A 23,740-nucleotide genomic window follows, 5' to 3' on the forward strand; every position below is an offset into this window, starting at 1 on the left:
AGAAAACACATAGTTGTTTTTAAGAAAAAATATGGAATTGTTAATTGCAAATTACATATTTTTTTTTCATTATATTCACACACAAAAAATACGAGCCACTAAATTTTAGCACAATTTTTTAACATCTTTTAATAACAATAAATCAGCCCAAAATCATCGTATTAAGATTAAACAAAACTCAAATTAAAACCTGCACATTTTTTTTAAAAAGCAAAAACACAAATTTGAGTTACAAAAAATATTTTACAAAAGATATTTTAAAATGACAGGCGTTGAAGATAGACTTTGAGAAATGGGAAACAAATTTTTTTTTAACTGGTACAAAAGTTTTACAAAAATTTTTGTTTTCTGGTGCAAAAATGTATGAGTTTTTAAGCCCATTTATTTCCTAATAAATTCATATTTTAATCAATTTTCTACGATCTTTTTCGATAAAGTTATATCGTTTTGAAGAAAGATTTGAATCTGACCATCTATCTCTATGAAGCATCTTGGATCGAGTTACACTTTAATTTCTTTTTTGAAAAAGTTTTCCATGATAATTTATTTCTGAATTGCAGATTTTACAAGGATAGTTTCATTTTATAACATTTTCTTCAAAACGGTGTAACTTTATCAAAAAAGATAAAAAATTTATTAAAATATGAATTTGTTAAGAAATAAATAAGCTTAAAAACATATTTGCACCAGGGAGTCGATTTTCCTGAGCAATGCAGCAGTTTAAAAAAATAATTTGTTTTCTATTTCTCAAAGTCTATCTTCAGCATTTGTCATTTTGTAAAACATTTTTTGTAACTCAAATTTGGTTTTTTTAATTTTTAAGAGGACTGATTAATTTGAGCTTTATTTCATATCAATACGGTGATTTTTGCTAATTTGTTGCCATTAAAAGATATTAAAATATTTTGCTAAAATTTAGTATTCCGTTTTTTTGAATGTGAGTGTATATCCACCAAGTAGCTACCAAAGATATCCAATGGATATTCATATATATCCACGAGTTTCACGCTTTGCCGCTAGGTAAAAGGAAAACGCCTAATCCGAAAGGGATCCATATCCAATCTAAGACAGTATATAAGACCGCGGCACTGGTTCCGCGAGTCATAGCTTATCGGTCAAAGAGCGCATTAGCTCGAAAACTGTTATAGCCGTATCTCTTCTATCTTTTGTGAGAGGAGCCCCAGAGCTCCAAAAATTAACCGCAGACGGTTAATTTTTTTTTATGGCGAATTCCGTCATATATTTATTATAAAAGAATAAATGTCCTTGCAAAAATCAATATCAATACATAATAGTAAATGTATCTATATTAATAATAAATGTATCTATAGAAATATCCACTGAATGTTGTACGAATATCTACAGGATATTGATTTACATATCCTGTAGATATCTACGAAACTTCGAATTGCGGACATTTGGATATCTATAGCATTTCTAATGACTGTTTTTTGTATTGTTACGCGCGCGCCCGAGTCGTTGCGGCCCTGCCGTTGTCCGGATCCCGTGGTCAATTGTTTATAAACAACGAGAGTCAGCTGAGTTGGAAGTCAGCTGTCAAGCTGGGCGGACGCGTCTCGATTTCCCGTGTGATTATTATCGTTATATCTGTTACATTCTGTGTTCTTTGGTGTTATTAAAGTTCTTGCGTTCCTTTAACACGAGTGTTATTTCCGTGTGCGCGAGCGTGTGCGCCGATCGTTGTGTCGCGCGCGATTCGAGATATATCGTTCCGCGGACGCAACATTTTTGGGGGCTCGTCCGAGATACCAGAATCCCGGGGAGAAAGGATCTGAGAATACCGGGAATGAAAGGATCTGAGAATCCCGAGAATAAAAAGAACATCCTGGCGTAAAAAATGGCAACGCTCCGTGAAGGACGAATGCGGCAGCGGACGGAGTATACGGAGCAGCTGCGGCGAAATGCTCCGAGAAAGGGGGGAGAGGAGGCAAACGATCCAGCTAAGTCGCTCCAATATTATGAATAATTGTTATTCTGTAAGAGCGGCTTCACGCGGTTAGATCGGCACGCGTGGTTTATAAAAAATCGTTATGTTAAAAATGTTTTGTTTCAGAATATAACTTATTAAAGAATAAGCTGTTGTGTTTAAAATTTGTGCGGACTCGGATGTATCTCGAATAGGGGTAATTCCTCATTCTTAGAATGCCTGGACGGCAATATTCGTTGTGGTTTTTTTTAGTGTTTATTAGGAAAATGGTTGTATTGATTCCGAATATTTTTGTAAAGGGCATTCGTGTATTTGTAATAGTTGAGTAATCTTCAAAGAATTGTGGGAGGGACTCCCAAATTGTAAATTGATTAGGGAATGGTTTTACATCCGAGGCCCGAAAGAGATAAAAAGGGAAACTTAATGAAAATTAGTGTTACTAGTTACTCGTTTTACTGTTTTTTATTTAAAGGGAAGAAAATTTTGGAGACGCGTCGGAGTGATCTGGTCGAAACTTCAGAAGTAGAAATCTTCAATTGAAGGCTGCCTCGCCCACGGTTTTTGAGCCGTGGTTTTCCCGTGGGCCGGAGGGCGAATGCCGAGGCAGGTACTTGGGGAGTCCTTTTAGGACGATGGGTCCACGGTGGATACCCCCCTCTTGTCCGAAGAAAGGCACGGAAAGGACAGGAAAAGGGACAGAAAAAAAAGACTTGCGCCGGGCACGAGGAAGATGATTGAAATGGGAGGCTGCCCTGGAATCGATTCTTGGGGGTCTGGCCAACTCCCTGGAAGGAATCGATTGGGAGTCTGTTCAGTGGATTGGGGCCTGGTCGGAGCGAAGCTCGGTAACCGGGAGCAACAGCTCAGGGAGAGCAAGATATCGTTCGGGGTCCTTGGAGTCCGCGAAGATTGGTCATCGAGCCCCTTGCTGATTGTCGGGACGACAATCTTGAAGAGGAGGGGCAGTGTTACGCGCACGCCCGAGTCGTTGCGGCCCTGCCGTTGTCCGGATCCCGTGGTCAATTGTTTATAAACAACGAGAGTCAGCTGAGTTGGAAGCCAGCTGTCAAGCTGGGCGGACGCGTCTCGATTTCCCGTGTGATTATTATCGTTATATCTGTTACATTCTGTGTTCTCTGGTGTTATTAAAGTTCTTGCGTTCCTTTAACACGAGTGTTTTTTCCATGTGCGCGAGCGTGTGCGCGAGTGCCGATCGTTGTGTCGCGCGCGATTCGAGATATATCGTTCCGCGGACGCAACATTTTATTCATGGATATCCTTAGTGCCCATGAAGGATATCTAGTGGATATCTAATACCAATTATTTTCCGTATGGGAATGTATCTTTATTATATTTTATATTAAGTTTCTCTTCCGCGTTAATTTTAAAACATACGCGCACACATACACACATTCATGTATACACACCGAACACATCTAGCGCGGCGTTTCCCGACTGCTCTTGTAAAATATAGAATTAATAATAATTACAATGTAACAAAGTAATTTGTTAGCACCATTTAATTCTAAAATCCTAGTCTTTGTAAATCATATTACGCTAAATATGTGAAGAGAATCAATTCAAATAAGAATAAATTGAAATAATAATAACTTTACTTCTCATATATGTATGTGTATAATTTTTTTAAATGTAATATTTAATAATAGTATAAAGTTAATTGTTAAGTTTGAATTAATGTTTACAAATAAATATTACTTCAAACTTTTCTAAGCTTATGTTTTTATTATTAAATATTAAATATTCGTGAAATATTTGTTTTTTATTACTTAATATTTTTGTTTCATTTTTTTATTTACTTCTAATTTTTTAATTTTTTTTACTTAATTTATTTAATTAATTTTTTTTTATTTTAGATTTTTATTTGTTGTATATTTTTGTCTCTTTATTATAATCATTAATTATATTTTGTGTTATACGGTGGATTGTAAATGGTTTAAAATCATGTAGCTTAAAATTTACACATGCATACGCACGCGCGCACACACACACACACACACACACAAAATGCTATTTAATAATGCTATTTAATACAAAATGTATGACCAAAATAATAAAATTGATAATAAAATTGATCTGCAATAGTTTGTAACATGTTAAATAAATTGATTAAATTATCAAATAATAAATATATTAATTACATAAAAAAATTCCTAATTTTATATATACATGTATCTATATAATTATATTATTAAATTAATATAATTATAAAAAATTAGTTAAAAGGCTACAAGGACCAACGCAATGGTGGAAATATGCAAAAAATAATAAAACGGTTATTACAATAAAATAACCATATGAAAATGTTTATTTAATTTGAACATGACAAACGCCGCGTTTCAATCCAATTCGGATCCTTTTCAATGTCGACTAACAAAGCGAATAATAAACATTAAGATAAAATTAAAATTAACGGTCATAGGAGAAATGTAAATAAGTTTCGGAACAACGCAAAGTCAAAAAAAGTCAAAAAATCGGAAGCAAATATATGTACAATAACGGAAAATTTAAACCGTCAATCACAAAAAAGGAAAGAACGCATCGCATTAACGTATCGCCACAGAAAACCCGAAAGCTCGTACCGCATACCACCAGTATACCGTTAAAAACGTGATGATCCTCTCCAAAAAAACCGGAAGGAAAACCCACATACAGGTCCATGACCATTTCCAAAAGAAAAAACAGTCAAAGATGCATAAATCGATGACCAGTTGGAAACTTGATGGTCCAAATATGTGCGAGTAAAAGCTTAAAAATATGACACTCTAAAAAAGAAAAACAAGACAGAGCAATAATTTAACAAACAATCCGGAAACTACTTAAGAGAATCCTTCATATAAAGCAAGAGTAAAGTTAATATAATAAAATCACATACCGGTCTCTAAATTTGAAAGTGATCTCAAATCAAAAAATCGAACACAAAGGGAGAGCAAGTTAAGCACAACTTAACGTTCCAATCAACAGAACCGAACTGAGGCACATGGGGATCACATATAGCCAAGAACGCGAAACATCAAAAAGAGGGGGGGGGGAGAGAGAGAGAAGGGAAAGGAAGGAGAGGAACAAAACGTCACAGAAGGAAAGAAGACAGAACGAAGGAAAAATTTCAAATAATCACTGCGAACATTTTTTTATAATGGGCAAATACATCTTATCCAAGAATTCGGTATCGCTCTGAATGTTAAGGCCATGGTTCTGACCAGAGATATGTAACATCTCAGCAATTAGCCTCTTTTTATATCTAGGTTCCTCCTCCAAAATGGAAACATTCTCCCAATCAAACTCATGTCCGTTCAATCTATGAAGAGACACAACTGAGAGAGAACCAGAAGATTTATTGATATCAGAACGATGTTCTTTAATTCTGGTCAGTAACTTCCTTTTAGTTTGTCCCACATATGAAGCATCACAGTCTAAACAACTAATTTTATAAATGACATTCACGTGGTGGAATTTAGATACCGGATCCTTGTACAATCTAATAAGGGATTTTAATTTGTTATTGACTGTATATGCCAATCTTCTGTTCGCATAACTCTTGATGTTGGAAACAAAACCTCTTGGAAAACTTGAGGAAAAAGGAATGGTGAAGAAAGGAATAAGAGAGGAGGAGGATTGAGTGAGAGCAGTTTATGTTTCGTTATTGTTCACGTCAGAGATTAAAAACTTTAATCTTTGAGAAATAGTGTGAAAAATAAATTTAATAGGATAACCATTGCCTAATAAAGTCGAAATAATAAAAGAAAAATTCTCATTATGAAACCGTGGATGTGACAGTTTAAAAATTCTATCAGTCAATCCAATGATAACTCCTTTTTTATGTGACAGAGGATGGTGTGAGAAAAATGATAGAAATCTTCCTGAAAAAGTCGGTTTTCTATACCAATTAAATTCAATATAGTTATTGTTGATTATGATAGTTGTGTCCAGGAAATTTATACTGTTGTAGTTTGAATATTCAATGGTAAACCGTAGTCTATTGTGAAGCGAATTAAAAACCTGGAAAATATGTTGGATGTATTGTTTAGGAGCAGCAAGAACAATATCATCAACGTAGCGAACATAAAAGGGAAGGGAAACAGGAAGAGACGAAATTGCTCTGTCTTCCAAATCAGACATAATAATATTCGCTAAGATCGGGGAGAGAGGAGATCCCATGGGAGTGCCAAAAATCTGTTTATATATGACATTGTCAAATTGGAAGTAGGTGGAGTCCATAATAAGATTTAAAGAAATCAAAAATTCCTTATAAGGAATGTTGATGTTGTTTTTAATTAAATGCCATCTTTTAGCAATTCCTCCAATAACCAAATCTAATGGAACATTAGTAAAAAGACTCTCCACATCCAATGAGACCAAATCGTACCAATCATCTAAGAACACATTGTTAAGTCTTTTAATCAATTCAAAGCTATTCGCAATATGGCTATTCGGATTAGGTAAATTTTTGTCTAACATGTTGTGAAGGAAAGACGCTAGCGAATAAAGAGGGCTATTAATACAAGAGATGATGATAACTATCATAATCAACAATAACTATATTGAATTTAATTGGTATAGAAAACCGACTTTTTCAGGAAGATTTCTATCATTTTTCTCACACCATCCTCTGTCACATAAAAAAGGAGTTATCATTGGATTGACTGATAGAATTTTTAAACTGTCACATCCACGGTTTCATAATGAGAATTTTTCTTTTATTATTTCGACTTTATTAGGCAATGGTTATCCTATTAAATTTATTTTTCACACTATTTCTCAAAGATTAAAGTTTTTAATCTCTGACGTGAACAATAACGAAACATAAACTGCTCTCACTCAATCCTCCTCCTCTCTTATTCCTTTCTTCACCATTCCTTTTTCCTCAAGTTTTCCAAGAGGTTTTGTTTCCAACATCAAGAGTTATGCGAACAGAAGATTGGCATATACAGTCAATAACAAATTAAAATCCCTTATTAGATTGTACAAGGATCCGGTATCTAAATTCCACCACGTGAATGTCATTTATAAAATTAGTTGTTTAGACTGTGATGCTTCATATGTGGGACAAACTAAAAGGAAGTTACTGACCAGAATTAAAGAACATCGTTCTGATATCAATAAATCTTCTGGTTCTCTCTCAGTTGTGTCTCTTCATAGATTGAACGGACATGAGTTTGATTGGGAGAATGTTTCCATTTTGGAGGAGGAACCTAGATATAAAAAGAGGCTAATTGCTGAGATGTTACATATCTCTGGTCAGAACCATGGCCTTAACATTCAGAGCGATACCGAATTCTTGGATAAGATGTATTTGCCCATTATAAAAAAATGTTCGCAGTGATTATTTGAAATTTTTCCTTCGTTCTGTCTTCTTTCCTTCTGTGACGTTTTGTTCCTCTCCTTCCTTTCCCTTCTCTCTCTCCCCCCCCCCCTCTTTTTGATGTTTCGCGTTCTTGGCTATATGTGATCCCCATGTGCCTCAGTTCGGTTCTGTTGATTGGAACGTTAAGTTGTGCTTAACTTGCTCTCCCTTTGTGTTCGATTTTTTGATTTGAGATCACTTTCAAATTTAGAGACCGGTATGTGATTTTATTATATTAACTTTACTCTTGCTTTATATGAAGGATTCTCTTAAGTAGTTTCCGGATTGTTTGTTAAATTATTGCTCTGTCTTGTTTTTCTTTTTTAGAGTGTCATATTTTTAAGCTTTTACTCGCACATATTTGGACCATCAAGTTTCCAACTGGTCATCGATTTATGCATCTTTGACTGTTTTTTCTTTTGGAAATGGTCATGGACCTGTATGTGGGTTTTCCTTCCGGTTTTTTTGGAGAGGATCATCTCGTTTTTAACGGTATACTGGTGGTATGCGGTACGAGCTTTCGGGTTTTCTGTGGCGATACGTTAATGCGATGCGTTCTTTCCTTTTTTGTGATTGACGGTTTAAATTTTCCGTTATTGTACATATATTTGCTTCCGATTTTTTGACTTTTTTTGACTTTGCGTTGTTCCGAAACTTATTTACATTTCTCCTATGACCGTTAATTTTAATTTTATCTTAATGTTTATTATTCGCTTTGTTAGTCGACATTGAAAAGGATCCGAATTGGATTGAAACGCGGCGTTTGTCATGTTCAAATTAAATAAACATTTTCATATGGTTATTTTATTGTAATAACCGTTTTATTATTTTTTGCATATTTCCACCATTGCGTTGGTCCTTGTAGCCTTTTAACTAATTTTTTATTGATTTTATCTAACGGACCTTTATTTCATTATAATAATTTTAATATAATTATATCTTACTTTAAATAATTATATTGCGAATTTAAAAAAACTATTTAAGCAAAATAAAAAGGAAGTTTTCATTGTATTTAAACTTTAATTAAAATATCCATGTCTAATAATATACAATATCAAAACACAATTTTATTGAAGATTTAAATGTATTGCAGAAATTTAATAAAATTCTGAAATTACATATTTATACACTACTCAAAAGAATTTAGGGAACACTTTTCATACCCTAAAAATTGGGCTATTTTCAAACCGCTGAAACTCGTCGAAAAATCATCGTAGAAAAAAAATTAAAAAAGCATTTTGAAGCATGAAGTTTCAACTTTAACGCGCTATCGGTGGTTTTTTAAAAATCTTTTATCTTCCTTATTCTGCGCTTTAAAAAGGAACACACTGTTTAGTTCCTTAAAATCATGTATTTTTAACACGCTGCAACTTGATGAAAGAAATTTTTTTCGAGAAATTCAATTCAAGCTCTATAAATTACAACATTTTCTCTGTAAAATGCTTTTTTAAAAATCTTCCTACGATTTTTTTTGACCGAGTAATGCGATTTTGAAAATAAACCAGTATTTTTTAGATATGATATCGATACTCGGTGAAAAATCATCGTAGATGAAAAATAAAAAAAGCATTTTGAAGCTTGAAACTTCAACTTTAACGCGCTATCGTTAGATTTTTTAAATTTTTTATCTTCTTTTTTCTGCGCTTTAGAAAAGAACATTGTGTTTTTCCTTAAAATTACGTTTCTTTGACACTCTGCAGTTCGATAAAAAAATTTTTCTCAAAAAATTCAACTCAAGATCCATAAACTACAACATTTTACCTACAAAACGCTTTTTTAAAAACTTTCCTACGATTTTTTTTGACCGAGCTACATAACATCGAAACCAATATGTAAAATGATGTATACCGCCGGCATTAGCGTTATCCAATGTGCACCACGTGGAGGTTGCCGATCGGATTTTGCACATCATGTGTTGTGTGTGTGTGTGTGTGTGTGTGTGTGTGTGTGTGTGTGTGTGTGTGTGTGTTACATAGCAGAGATAAGGACCCCGCAGTTCGTCACTCCTGCAGTATTTAATGACTTCAAATCCTCTCTGCTCTCTCTCTCTCTCTCTCTGTGTGTGTGTGTGTGTGTGTGTGTGTGTGCGCCAGCACGCGTGCGCGCGTGAGTGCATATGTGTTTATTTTCCACGTGGTGCACATTGGATAACGCAAATGCCGGCGGTATACATCATTTTACATATTGGTTTCGAAGTTATGTAGCTCGGTCAAAAAAAATCGTAGGAAAGTTTTTAAAAAAGCGTTTTGTAGGTAAAATGTTGTAGTTTATGGATCTTGAGTTGAATTTTTTGAGAAAAATTTTTTTCGAACTGCAGAGTGTCAAAGAAACGTAATTTTAAGGAAAAACACAATGTTCTTTTCTAAAGCGCAGAAAAAAGAAGATAAAAAATTTAAAAAATCTAACGATAGCGCGTTAAAGTTGAAGTTTCAAGCTTCAAAATGCTTTTTTTATTTTTCATCTACGATGGTTTTTCACCGAGTATCGATATCATATCTAAAAAATACTGGTTTATTTTCAAAATCGCATTACTCGGTCAAAAAAAATCGTAGAAAGATTTTTAAAAAAGCATTTTACAGAGAAAATGTTGTAATTTATAGAGCTTGAGTTGAATTTCTCGAAAAAATTTCTTTCATCAAGTTGCAGCGTGTTAAAAATACATAATTTTAAGGAACTAAACAGTGTGTTCCTTTTTAAAGCGCAGAATAAGGAAGATAAAAGATTTTTAAAAAACCATCGATAGCGCGTTAAAGTTGAAACTTCATGCTTCTTAATGCTTTTTTAATTTTTTTTCTACGATGATTTTTCGACGAGTTTCAGCGATTTGAAAATAGCCCAATTTTTAGGGTATGAAAAGTGTTCCCTAGATTCTTTTGAGTAGTGTATTTAACACAGAAGATATATTATCAAATTTACTATACAGGGTCTAACTGAAAAAGCGCCCACGGAGCAAATAACGTTATTCCTGATTAAAAATCGAGTCGAAAAGTCCTGAACCATTTTTTTCTATAATGCTTAATAAAGCGGTAATTATTGAGTAATGTTACATCAATAAGCACCGACCTTTAGACGGGCGCACGTCAGTGAGCGGTGCGCCTGGTAGTGTGCGTGAGCGCTCCGCCGTTTCGGCGCTATGTTATGCCGCTATCGTGCAATATTTTTATGCGTTGTAATAATGTGAAAAACCTTAATTTGCATTAAAAATCATATTTCTCCCGTCAAAAACGTTTTCTTAAAAAGAAATTTCAACAAGGAAGCTAAAGGTCGGTGCTTATTGGTGCAACTTTACTCAATAATTACCGCTTTATTAAGCATTATAGAAAAAAATGGTTCAGGACTTTTCGACTCGATTTTTAATCAGGAATAACGCTATTTGCTCCGTAGGCGCTTTTTCAGTTACACCCTGTATATTTGTAAGAATAAATAACTTTGTTATTCAATATTATAAAAAACGTAGTATTTATATTTATTATAAATGATAATGTACTCTCTAAAAATGAGTCAATGAAAATATCACTAATTTTAACAGTAAAATAAGATTTCACTGACAAGAGAATCAGCGAGTGTTTCACTGACCTTTCCTCTTCAGGAAATGTTTATATTTTGTTACCTTATCTTATATCTCATTGATTATATATATGGTCAGTGGAAGTAAAATTCACTGTAAAATTAGTAAATTTCACTGTAAAACCAATAATCGCTAGTTTGTTTGTTTACCGCTACGATGCGCTATCTCTTAAGTAAGTTTTAGTCATTAGAGAATTAAAATTTGCAAAAGGCGAAAAATGAAATTAAAAATATTACTTCGATTTAATTTCTGATACAATTTGAACAGAGGAACTTCAGATATTAAGTCGATTTTATAAATCGAACACAAATCAATGTCCGGTGAATAAACGAAAATGATCCATTCATTATCTATTTAAGATAACAAGTTCAACATGTATTTAATATAAATAAAATAAAATTTTTAATAATAAATATAAATAAAATCTTACTAATACTGATTGAAACAGTCAATATTATTATTACGGATTCTTTCAGTGAAATGTTAGTGATTTACAGTGCTGTACTTATACTGTACTTGTACTGCTATAATAAGTGAGTATTCATTGTTTTTTAGTGATAATACACTGATTCATTTTTAGAGAATAACAGAATATTTATTATTATATTTTACAGTCAATCATTTTGAATATATAACAAATGAAAAATGTTTAAATAATTTAGAAGCTTATATATAATTAAAATAATATAAAATTTTCATTATGTTAAAAACATTATAAAGTATAATAAATTTGTTACACATTTACCAGTTTGTTGTATGTTAAATAGTATCCAGCCATCCTCTTTAAAATTCAAATGTAATCCAAAAGTCAGAAAAGACAATAAAGTATTATTTAAAGTACCAGTAAAATGTTGATGCGTCTGTGTAGTATATGTTATAGGTATGACATAATCCGCCATCTTACTTAAATTGTGCGATACATATGCCCACTCTTTATGATAATCACCTTGTGTTATTTTTAATACAGAATAATATTTTTGATCTGTCCAATAATTAATTATCTGTCTCATAACAACAAAATTGTTTGCAGATATTTGTGTGGTCGAAAAGTTCTTTAAAACATTATCAAAAGTATCAGCAGGCTTGCTAAAGTTATAAAATTTGTGCAAAATTTATCAGTGTCAAAAAGTATTATAAGCAATATATAAAATTATCACAATATTATGACAATATATAAAATTGCTAATATGCTGTTAATTACTTTTTATATAATTTACTTAGTTATATAAATAATTATGTAATTAATAATATGATTTATAGTTTCTATAAATATTTGATATGCTATAGTTTAACTATAATTTTATTAGGAATATCCTAACGTGATTATTTTTAAAAGATAAATGTATGTGTAAATTGAAAGTTTATCTTGAATATTTAATGACATTGAAGGTAAAAGAAATTATGTATGGTTATATAATAAAGTATGAAAGAGACGATGCAAGTTTAAATAAAAATAACTATAAAATTTGAGAATTTTATGATATATAATCAATCATTCTCTCTCTCTCTCTCTCTCTCTCTCTCTCTCTCTCTCTCTCTCTCTCTCTCATCATATTTAGTTTTCTGTAATACAGTAATTATAGTAGTACAGTATATTACTTACTTATCCTTCACATATATGCGGATAATCTTCCATAATACTTCTTCAGTAACCATATGTTGAAACATACGCAATATACAGGCTCCTACATTTACATAATTTAAATCAGAATATAAGATAACAATACTTAATACTTAAGTAACAATACTTAAGTTAATAATAATTAAAATTATATGTATTTATATATATATATATATATATATATATGTGTGTGTGTGTATATATACAGGGTGTCCCGAAACTAACGCTTGATATTTTAAAGGCAGATTCTCTGACCAATTTAAAAACGATTTTTCCTCAGCGAAAATATCGCGGCACTAATAGTTTTCGAGTTATAAACGATTGAAAATAAAGGGTTTTTCGCAAACTAAGGCTTATGGGAATAAAATATTAATAAAGTCACATTCTTTAGTTAATTTTAGGTAGAGTTTACTTTAATAGAATTTTAATTTAAGGCTTAGTTAAAAAGATACATGATGACAAAAATTGGGAATATGCAAAAAAATAATGATCTCCCTCGACATTTTCGCTGAGGAAAAATCGTTTTTAAATTGGCCAGAGAATCTGCCTTTAAAATATCAAGCGTTAGTTTCGGAACACCCCGTATATATATATATATATATATATATATATATATATATATACAGAATATCTGACAACTTTTCGCGGTCCCGAAGTGTGAAGGTAGATTGGCTCAAATTAAAAAGGAAGGTCCTCTACTGTTTTGCGATATTTGCAATAATTAACGAAAAATTAATTAAAGAAGATCGGCCAATGCGCGTAGCTAGAAGCACGCGGCGACTAAGGCGGTCTCACTGTAACATAATGGCGGTGCGCGGTGAAGCGATGATTGGGGAGGAGAGGAGCGATGAATGTGTAGGCGCGCGGCGAAGACTCCTCCCCTCCCCAATCACCGCTTCACCGCGCGCCACCATTACGTTACAGTGAGACCGCCTTCGCCGCCGCGTGCTTCTAGCCACGCGCATTGGCCGATCTTCTTTAATTAATTTTTCGTTAATTATTGCAAATATCGCCAAGCAGTAGAGGACCTTCCTTCTTAATTTAAGCCAATCTACCTTCACACTTCGAGACCGCGAAAAGTTTTCAGACACCCTGTATATATATATATATATATATATATATATATATATATGTGTGTGTGTGTGTGTGTGTGTGTGTGTGTGTGTATAAGTATGTATGTATGTATGTATATGTGTATGTGTGTGTGTGCGTGTGCGTGTGCGTGTGCGCGCGTGTGCGTGTGCGCGCGTGTGCGTGTGTGCGTGTGTGCGTGTGCGTGCGTGTGCGTGCGTGCGTGCGTGCGTGCGTGCGTGCGTGTGTGTGTGTGTGTGTGTGTGTGTGTGTGTGTGTGTGTGTGTGTGTATACAGGGTGTCCCATTTTAACTTGGACAGTAAAATATCTCAAAAACTAATCCCAGCAAACAAAAATGTTTCAGACAAAAGTTGTATGGTTTCGAGGGGGCCATAAGATGGTACCATTGGTTTGACCTTGAAGAGTCATTTGAAGGTCACGTGAAGGTCACTTCAATTTCTTTAAATGGAACACCCTATATATTTTTGCACATTCTTGTAGCTTATCTCGAGAGCTTTCCAGAACACTATAATTAAGTATCTTTTCGTTAAGTACTTTTTGAGTTATGAGGCTTGAAATAATTTCTTAATTTTACATAAACCGTAAAATATCTTGTAAATTATTTATTTTTCGATTATCTTACCTTAATACTTTTACGCACAAAATAATGAGAGGAATCAATTGGTGTAAAGAAAACACATAGTTGTTTTGAAGAAAGAATATGTAATTTGCAATTAACAATTCCATATTTTTTCTTAAAAACAACTATGTGTTTTCTTTACACCAATTGATTCCTCTCATTATAATTGGCTTCCGAAAAAATGGCTCACCCTGTATATGTAATAAATTATTATTAATTATATGTATATATATATATAAATTATTATTAATTATATGTATATATATATATATAAATTATTATTAATTATATGTATATGTATATATATACAGGGTGTCCCATTTTATTTTTGTCAGTCAAATATCTCGATATTACTTAGAGTTAGAAAAAAATGTTTCTGACAAAAGTTGTATGGCTTGAAGGGGGCCATAAGATGGTGTCATTGGTTTAACCTTGAAAATTCGTTTGAAGGTCACGTGAAGGTCACTTTCAATTTTTTAAACGAAACCGCCTACTTTTGCATATTCTTGCAGCTCATCTCGGGAGCTTTCCAAAACACTATAATTAAGTTAGTTTTTATTACGTATTTTCCGAGTTATGAGGCTTGAAATCATTTCTTAATTTTACATAAACCGTAAAATATCTTGTAAAATATTCATTTTTTGATTATCTTACCTTAATACTTTTATGTACAAAATAATGAGAGGAATCAATTGGTGTAAAGAAAACACATAGTTGTTTCGAAGAAAAAATATGTAATTTGCAATTAACAATTACATATTCTTTTTTTTAAATAACTATGTGTTTTCTTTACACCAATTGATTCACATGTAATCTACTTATTTTACTTTTAGTCATTGCTTTGGTGATACCAAATGGAAAATGTCCCTTCATTGAGTAAATTGTTTTGAAAATAGCGATATTTAATTATCATGCATATTTCTTATAAAACCTTTAGCAAAATAATAAAATAGCGTACATGCTCAAACGCTGCGCAAGCTATGCGCGCGCCGGCCCTGATTCATACATAATCTAAAACAGTGCTGGGATTTACTTGCAACTTTCGGCCAGATTTCTTAGCTTACGCCTACTGTTCTCCTCTTACCGTTCGCGCCTTAGAGACCGCGCCGCCGGTCGCTTTTAACTAAGGAGCGCTCAGGAACGTGCGCGTCACAAATGTAATGTGGCAATCTATCTAAGTTCTCTTTATTGTTTATTAATAATAAAAATAATTATTCTATTATTAATTAGGTATATGTTCTGTAATAATTTAAAATATTTGTGTTTTAAATGTAATTAATAATAGAATAATTATTTTTATTATTAATAAACAATAAAGAGAACTTAGATAGATAGATTGTTACATTAGATTTATGACGCGCACGTTCCTGAGCGCACCTTAATTACGAGTAAGAGGTAAAAAAGGAACAGTAGGTGTAAACCAAGAAATCTGGCCGAAAGTTGCAAGTAAATTCCAGCACTGATCTAAAGCGCTTATTCGTTAATTTAAAGTTGCTCTCATTAAAAAAGTAATATTTAGACGCAATTTTGCCAAAGGAAAAAATTGTTTTTTTGGCACAAACTATCACGCTGTGCATTCCGTATCCGCGAATTCGGTATACCATGTATATATAAAATGAGGTTATTATATATAAAATTAAATTAAATTAAATTAAATTAAATTTTTTGTGTGTTATTTTGTCTAACTTTTTGAGCATTCATATTCATAAATTTACGCATATAATCAATTTTTAATTATACATATTATCATACCTTTAATGTAACGGTAATGTTCGAAAGAAATGTTGAATGATGTATTATGAAGTAACGTATTATATTCAGTATCAAAATGGAGGGATTCCTGCTGAAATTGTATCACAAACAAGTCTATCATCCGGATATTTGGAGGAACCTATAAAAAATAATTTTAATGTATTTACTTAGTTAATATTAGACTTAACACACGCGGTAACAATATACACTAGGACCGCTACTTTCTACGTCTATGTAAAAAAAATTTTTTACTTATACTCTCTCTCTCTCTTTAAATATGGAATAAATAATTCAAAAATAATATTAATAATGATAACAAAAATGGTTACACGATATAACTTTTAAATTAAATATTTCTAGAATTATTTATAATATATCATACAGCAAAATTATCTTATTACACAATTTCCATATGCACGTATGCTTAACTTTATAATAACTTTATATATGTATAATTTATGCAATCTGAATGACAATTTCAATTTTATTTTATATAATTTAAAGATGTCGAACAAATGTAATATAACAGTAACTTTTAACAATTACAAATAAAAGAAACACAGAAATGTAAGAATATTTTAAATTACTTTACATATGTGTTACTGATTTTCTTGAAAAATTAGCATTTTAAAAAAATTATTATTTTACTTTGTAAATATAGAATCTTCGCGTAATATTCTAATTCACAAAGAAATGTATACGCTATACAGATAAAGCTAAAATTATAAAGAGCTTTTACATTACATATGTATATATATCTTTATATTTAACTCAAACCTTGCTCACTTAATATACATATATGTATATCTATCATATTGTTTGCAAGTTTTGCGCTAAAGAATGTTTAAATTAACCTTATTGATGATATATAATCCAAGAAATGTGACTATAGCCTCATTTAGCCAAGAAGATAACGACCAAAATGGATTTTCATAATAAAAACATTCCCGTACTACTTTATAGGCTATGAAGTGAGTAACTTTAATTTTACTCGCAGCAGAATCGACATTCTCAATGTAGGTAACATCTGCTTCTCTGAAAATTAAAAAAAAATGTTTTATAGAAAACTTATTACTGTTGAAAATATTTTGTGCTTGCGAATTTAATATAATTAAATAATTGTATAAATTAACATATTAATTATATATTAATGTTTTATAATGTCTGCGCGTATGAATGACTCATCACGAAATAATGCGATACTTATTTAATAATGCTTCCAACATATATATATATATATATATATATATATATATATATATATATATATATATATATACAGGGTGTCCCATTTTAAAAGTTCCACCCTCATAACTTTTCAGGATCAACGTTTGAAGGAAAACGACTCGGATAAAAGTTAGTAGTAGGGAACAAAGGGGGCTATCTAATACTGACCTTGGATTCGACATTAAAGGTCATTTTCAAGGTCATTTGAAGGTCAACTTCCGTTTTTTAAATGGAAACCCCTATTTTTTATTACTTATTCTTGTAGCTTATCTCGAGAGCTTTCCAAAACACTATAATGAAGTATTTCTTCATTCAGTACTTTTCGAGTTATGAGGCTTGAAATAATTTCTTAATTTTATATAAACCATAAAAAATATCTAGTAAAATATTCATTTTTCGATTATCTTATCTTAATACTTTTATGTACAAAATAATGAGAGGAATCAATTGGTGCAAAGAAAAAACATAGTTGTTTTAAAAAAAAAATATGTTTGAAATATGTTAAAAACATAGTTGTTTTTAAAAAAAAATATGTTTTTGTTAATTGCAAATTACATATTTTTTCTTCAAAACAACTATGTTTTTTCTTTACACCAATTGATTCCTCTCATTATTTTGTACATAAAAGTATTAAGGTAAGATAATCGAAAAATGAATATTTTACTAGATATTTTATGGTTTATGTAAAATTAAGAAATGATTTCAAGCCTCATAACTCGGAAAGTACTTAATGAAAACTAACTTAATTATGTTGTGTTTTGGAAAGCTCTCGAAATAAGCTACAAGAATATGCAAAAGCATATAGGGTGTCCCATTTAAAAAGTTGGAGGTGACCTTCACATAATCTTGACAACGCTATTCGAGGTCATAATAATGTTGCTGTGTAATGCGCCACATAAAACCTTATAACTTTTGTATGAAATATTTTTTTTAAAAATGCGTATTTTTCGAAATATTAAGGGGTTTCCACACTTTTAATAAACCCTGTATATAATATTTTAATATATTATTTATATATTATTTTTCGTATAAGTTGATACAGATTAAAGATATAATAAACATTTAAGTATGTTTCTCTCATTGTCTTATACAATTTTACTTATTTTTTAAAATATATTTAAATAATATTTTTAAAATAGACAAAAGATATGTAGATAATTTTAGGTACCAAGAATTATTATCCTTTCTTCATTTTTCGAAATATATTAATATTTCTTAATTATATAATTACCTATAAATAGCAAGGCCCAGATTTATGATGCTTTCGTTTTCCGGAAAATCCGGAATTGCAATATGATTTATTTGCTAAGTTTTATTCAGGCGTTCCCACTTACCAAACAAGTATAGAGTTATATTTTGAACAATTTCGTGTGCAAATGCGCAGTGTATTCTACACCACATATCAACTCTGACCTTACTTTGACTTCGACCAGGTATGAGAGATAAATTAGCCCGGTTATCCACAAATACAAAATAATTAGGCCTTACAAATGTATTAAAATGTGTCATCGTCATGTTTTTATTATTCATTTCTACTGTTCGTCTCGGTATATTTGATAAAACTGTATAATTTTTATGACGATTTATAATAATATTATAGACGGGCGAGATGTGTAAAGATTCGGTCAAACGTGGAATCATGTGTTGGATTCCAATAGTATCAACATATGTTGCCAACCTATCACATTTAGAAATATGAATTAATGATAATAAGTTTTCGACAATTACATAGAAATATTAAAAATTGAATAAAAAGAAGATATACGCGGATGCAGTTTATATATAAGAATAATATATATAGAAAATTATGGCATAGAGTTCTTCTTATTCCTTTACTCTATATCTTATCTTGTACAATGTATTCTATTATGTAACCTAATAATGATTTTGATAGTATTGTGACATTAGTAAAACGTAATGGTGATGAAATGTTTACTTGAGAATATACAGATACAAAATAAATAATTAATATTTAAAAGTTAATATTTTAGTATCAAAATTATAAATTTCAATAAAATTAAAATGAAACAAAATTTCGTTCCATAAAATTAAAATAAATTTCAATATTACATAATATTAGAATAATAACTTTTTTAAATTGATTTTAATTGATATATTATGATTATTGACATTGACATATTACCTTACCATTGCATACATAATTTTACACATGTTGAAGAAACTGCATATTTTAGTGATAATTTATTATTAAGTGAATATATATGTTTTTAGTTATTCGCATATTATAGAGAAAATAATTCTTAAATAGTACTATGTATGCGTGTATGTGCATGTTTAAATACATGAAACAGCATAAGTATAGTTATCTGAAGTTGGATATTAATAAACATTATAAAAATGTCATGTTTGCCAAAATTTTAAATTTTAAATAAGCAATTTCTATGAAAACATAAATCTTTCAGAATTGTATTTTTTAATTAGATTTTGAAAACAATTCAAAACACTACCGGAATATTTGAATTCGTCCAAACAGTTAATGATAAAATGTTGTATAAGATGTGTATTATTGCTGATTACTTTAATTAAATTAATTTTTATTTGCAGTTTACATTCATTTTAATAATAGTGATAATAATAATAATGATAATAATAATAAATTGCAAAATTTGTTACTAAGATTTTAAAAGACACATAATTAGGAATGAAAACTTTTCAGATACGCACATGTTTATATAAAAATGTCTTTTCTTAGAAAATACTTTTTGATAATTAGAATGCTGTACCAGGATTTTTTGATAAACACCCTGTGAAATTACTATATATTTACTTACCATTGTCGTTCATCTCTTTTATAAAAGTTTTTTAGGCCTGTATCTTCAGTTATATTAGTAACTAATTTTATAATGTAATATCCCAATGATAGATCATTCATGAATATATGTATATTCGACACTGTTCGTCTCATTATCATAAAAAGATTGTACCGGTTTATAAGGAATCGGTTTTTCATTTTGTTTTTGGTTACAATTTGTAGAATTATATTGTGGATAATAAAACACGGTTATATTATATTTTACGGGTGAATACAATATTATGCTTGATATTGGAGATAAAATCTTTATATATATGCTGCAGTTGCTGACAATATTTTTTTCGATGTGTGTAATAATGATATCATATTTTTGCGGCAATATATAATTCGGGTAGATGAGTAACTTTTCTTGAGATATCTTAATTATCGGATCGTCGGTTAAAAAAGCCGCCGCGACGATAATTGTTAAACTGCTACTTAACAATGGTTTTAGAAACATGACACTACTTTTATCTTAAATATCTGTAAAAGTATAATATATTTTTGTTAGAAAGCACAAACTGATAAATTAAACACAGCATTGTCTCTATCATGATTTAATGGAAAAGAAGGAATTAAGACAAATACATAGCAATAAACTTAATTTTGAATGACTTACTCTGTATATTCAGGTATACCACAAATTCTATGCAAGTGTATGTTTCGTTATAATAATTAGCTGCAATAAATTAATGTTTTATCCACTATCATTGTAACATGAAAAATATATGTGCGCACTTATGATTTCTTATTATTTCGAAAAACTTCCAAAGACTAACAACACTTGGCGATAATACAATAAATGTGTATGTCATATGTAAACACACAACTTCTGAGGTCGTTAACAGACGTTTCGATCGAGAAACGGTATGTAATAGCAAAGCACGGTGCCGTTTGTCCCACTCCAAATTCGTGCTAGCGATCGAGCGCCGTAAGAAGGCAGAGCCATCTATTTCGCGTTGGTCTGAAGCAAAAGAGGCTACCGTTACGTAGAATATACAAATATCTAGAAATATATATATTTGAATTCTTTTATACTATTTAAAAGTAGTATATTCCTTTACCAAAAATTTGAGAACTTTTATAATTTACAATATACATTCAAATGAAATTGTATTAACTATATTATTACGAGTTTGTATCGGTAAATTATCTTGGAGCAAGTTAATGAAAAAACGTAACTTATTAACACTAGAGTATAATATTATAGTATCGTATATAAGAGAATATAAAATGAATAACTATTATTTTTTAGGTTTTTGTTCACTCTTTCAAATTTATTTGGTGGATGTATGAATAAAACAACACAGGAAATCCCTCAAATCGATCAAATCAATAATCATGTCTTTCTTATAACGAAGTAGATTTTTAAATTAAAATTCAGGAAGGTTTTTTTATAATGTGGAATAAAAATATTATAGAGATAGCGTGCTCCAAGAATTATGCCATATAATTTATTATTAAATTAAAAACATTACAGTAGTACATTAATAAAACACATTCGTAAAAAATAATTTTTGTAGGATTTAAAATATTAATAACAAAGATGAAATTGAATTAATTATAAAAATAATAATTAAAACTACGTGTAATTGGTCCGAACGATAAACCAAACGCTATAAGGAAGGTTTGTTTTTAGGACCAACCTTTTTTCAAAAAATTCTCTTAAGAGGCTAAAGGGAAAAGGAAAGTTCTAACGTTAACCTGTATCATCGTCTATTTTCAAATTTTATGTCGTGCTTCAAAAAAGTTATCAGCCTTCCCTTTTACAGCTATTGAGCCATCTGTTTGCCATGGGACTGTCGCTTGGGTATTGACTATTAAAAAATCTCTTCCTTTAATATGCGTTCTTTGGCAAAACGTCATACGGGATGGATTTCGTTGAGATGTTCGAGCGTAAGTTTGGGAGCTAACAGTTTCACGAGGAACAAATGTTATTGCGAATTTAAGAAAACAGACCGTCGTCTATTACGAAGGATGGTGAGGAATGTAATTGGTTCAACATCGTACGAATTTTATAATGAATAGACAACGCCTTGCGTCACAAAAATTTTCCGTTGATTTTGGCGTGTTATCCACTTTTAATTTAAATTTTATCGGTTACGTTCACCGACTCGATCGCGATCGATGTTTATTTTTACAATTTTATCATTCGACCTGTACAGTGCTACTCTCCATTTGGTTCAATTTTCTATATTTGTCGATTTATTCTAGTAATCCTTTTATATGTTCTATTAAAATAATTATTGTCACACTGAGGACCGAAACGTTTGTATGTTTTAGTAATTATTTTTTTTTTAAATTATAGATTTATTAAAACACGCATTATCACCTGCGATTTTTTGGTCTTAAACAAGCCTTCCTTATAACGTTTAATATTAATAATATATGTTAATATAACTCACTAATTAATATTTATATACAAGCATATTTAAATATTAATTATATGTACAGTATTTTATAATATTACTTACACATATAATATTTTATTACATACAACATTTATAATAATTTTATATTATATTAAAATTATAAATCTATACTATATTATTATCCACTATTAAATCACATATATTATTACATTACACATTAATATACATATATTAATTTATGTGTATTAGCAAATAATAATTAATGCAATATTAATGTACATATATTGATATACATTATTAATATAATAAAAAACTTAAGAGATGTTAAAATAAATAAATAAAAATTAAAATATAATTTTATAGTTATCGAGTTACTATATTAATGATTCAGAATTCAGCTTGTTTTTATAATATCAATAAAATATATTAATCTACGTATTAAAAAATAACTTTCTCTCATTTGCATAATTAATAGTATGATATAAATATCTCAGATTTGCAGAGCAATAAGAAAATGTATAATCATGCATGAAGTATTCTTATAATACAAACGCATCGAGTATCATTGCAGGACAATTAAAATCCTACCCAGTATAATTAAAACCCTAAGAAATTAAAGCGCATTTTATTTTGCATATTACTCAGGGACATGACCTTGAGAACATATGTCAAGATCAAAATCATTAGTGGTGGGAAGGTGTATAAAGGTGAATATATTTACCAGAAATATTAATAAAATTATACCAACAAAAAATTCTAATTAAAAGCAATAAATATCATTAACTCCCAATAAATTTAGCGGAAATATTACATAACTTTTCAGCGCGATTGTGACCGTGACGAAATAAGACTTCCGTGTGCTATATTATCTCGTCTCCGAGATGAACTTGACCTAGTTACTTAGCTGCAGGAATATGTCATGTTATCTATGCTGAATGCAGGTTTCTTATATGATAGCGTGATCCGCCGAATAGGTGGGCTTCAATGACGAAGGAGATGAGATGATGCAAAGATATGCAACGTTATAGATACCATATCGCGTCATAGAACAAAGATTGGATCAAGTTTTGTGGAACATAGATAGAGTAATACCGGACTCGCACTTTCTTGTCTCTGCAGTCTACGAATCGCACATTCATTTGCGCGAGCAAATATTTGTGACGCGTGTATGCGGACAATCTTTTTTTTTCATTGACATTATTCATTGAGTGTCGCCGGTACCGCGGGAAATAAGGGTCGAAAATAATTTCTTCTAGAATCGTACCAGCTTTCACAAGATCATAGATTCATCCTTGAAAGTCTAGTAAGTGGACCAAAGATTTTTGCTAGCGCGGAGATGGGCACGTGATAAATTTTAACAAATCGA

The 23,740-nt window shown here is 30.7% G+C and overlaps 1 pseudogene; it reads right to left on the reverse strand.

Moving 5' to 3' along the window:
• Window positions 1–18,863, reverse strand: part of LOC145961840 (aminopeptidase N-like) — a 141,754-nt pseudogene extending 122,891 nt beyond the window's left edge.
• Window positions 18,864–23,740: the final 4,877 nt, after the last annotated feature.

Source organism: Camponotus vicinus, unplaced genomic scaffold (genome assembly GCF_025532165.1).
Source record: "Camponotus vicinus isolate PSW18456_S1 unplaced genomic scaffold, iyCamVici1.0 SCAF_11, whole genome shotgun sequence".
Taxonomy (NCBI): domain Eukaryota; kingdom Metazoa; phylum Arthropoda; class Insecta; order Hymenoptera; family Formicidae; genus Camponotus; species Camponotus vicinus.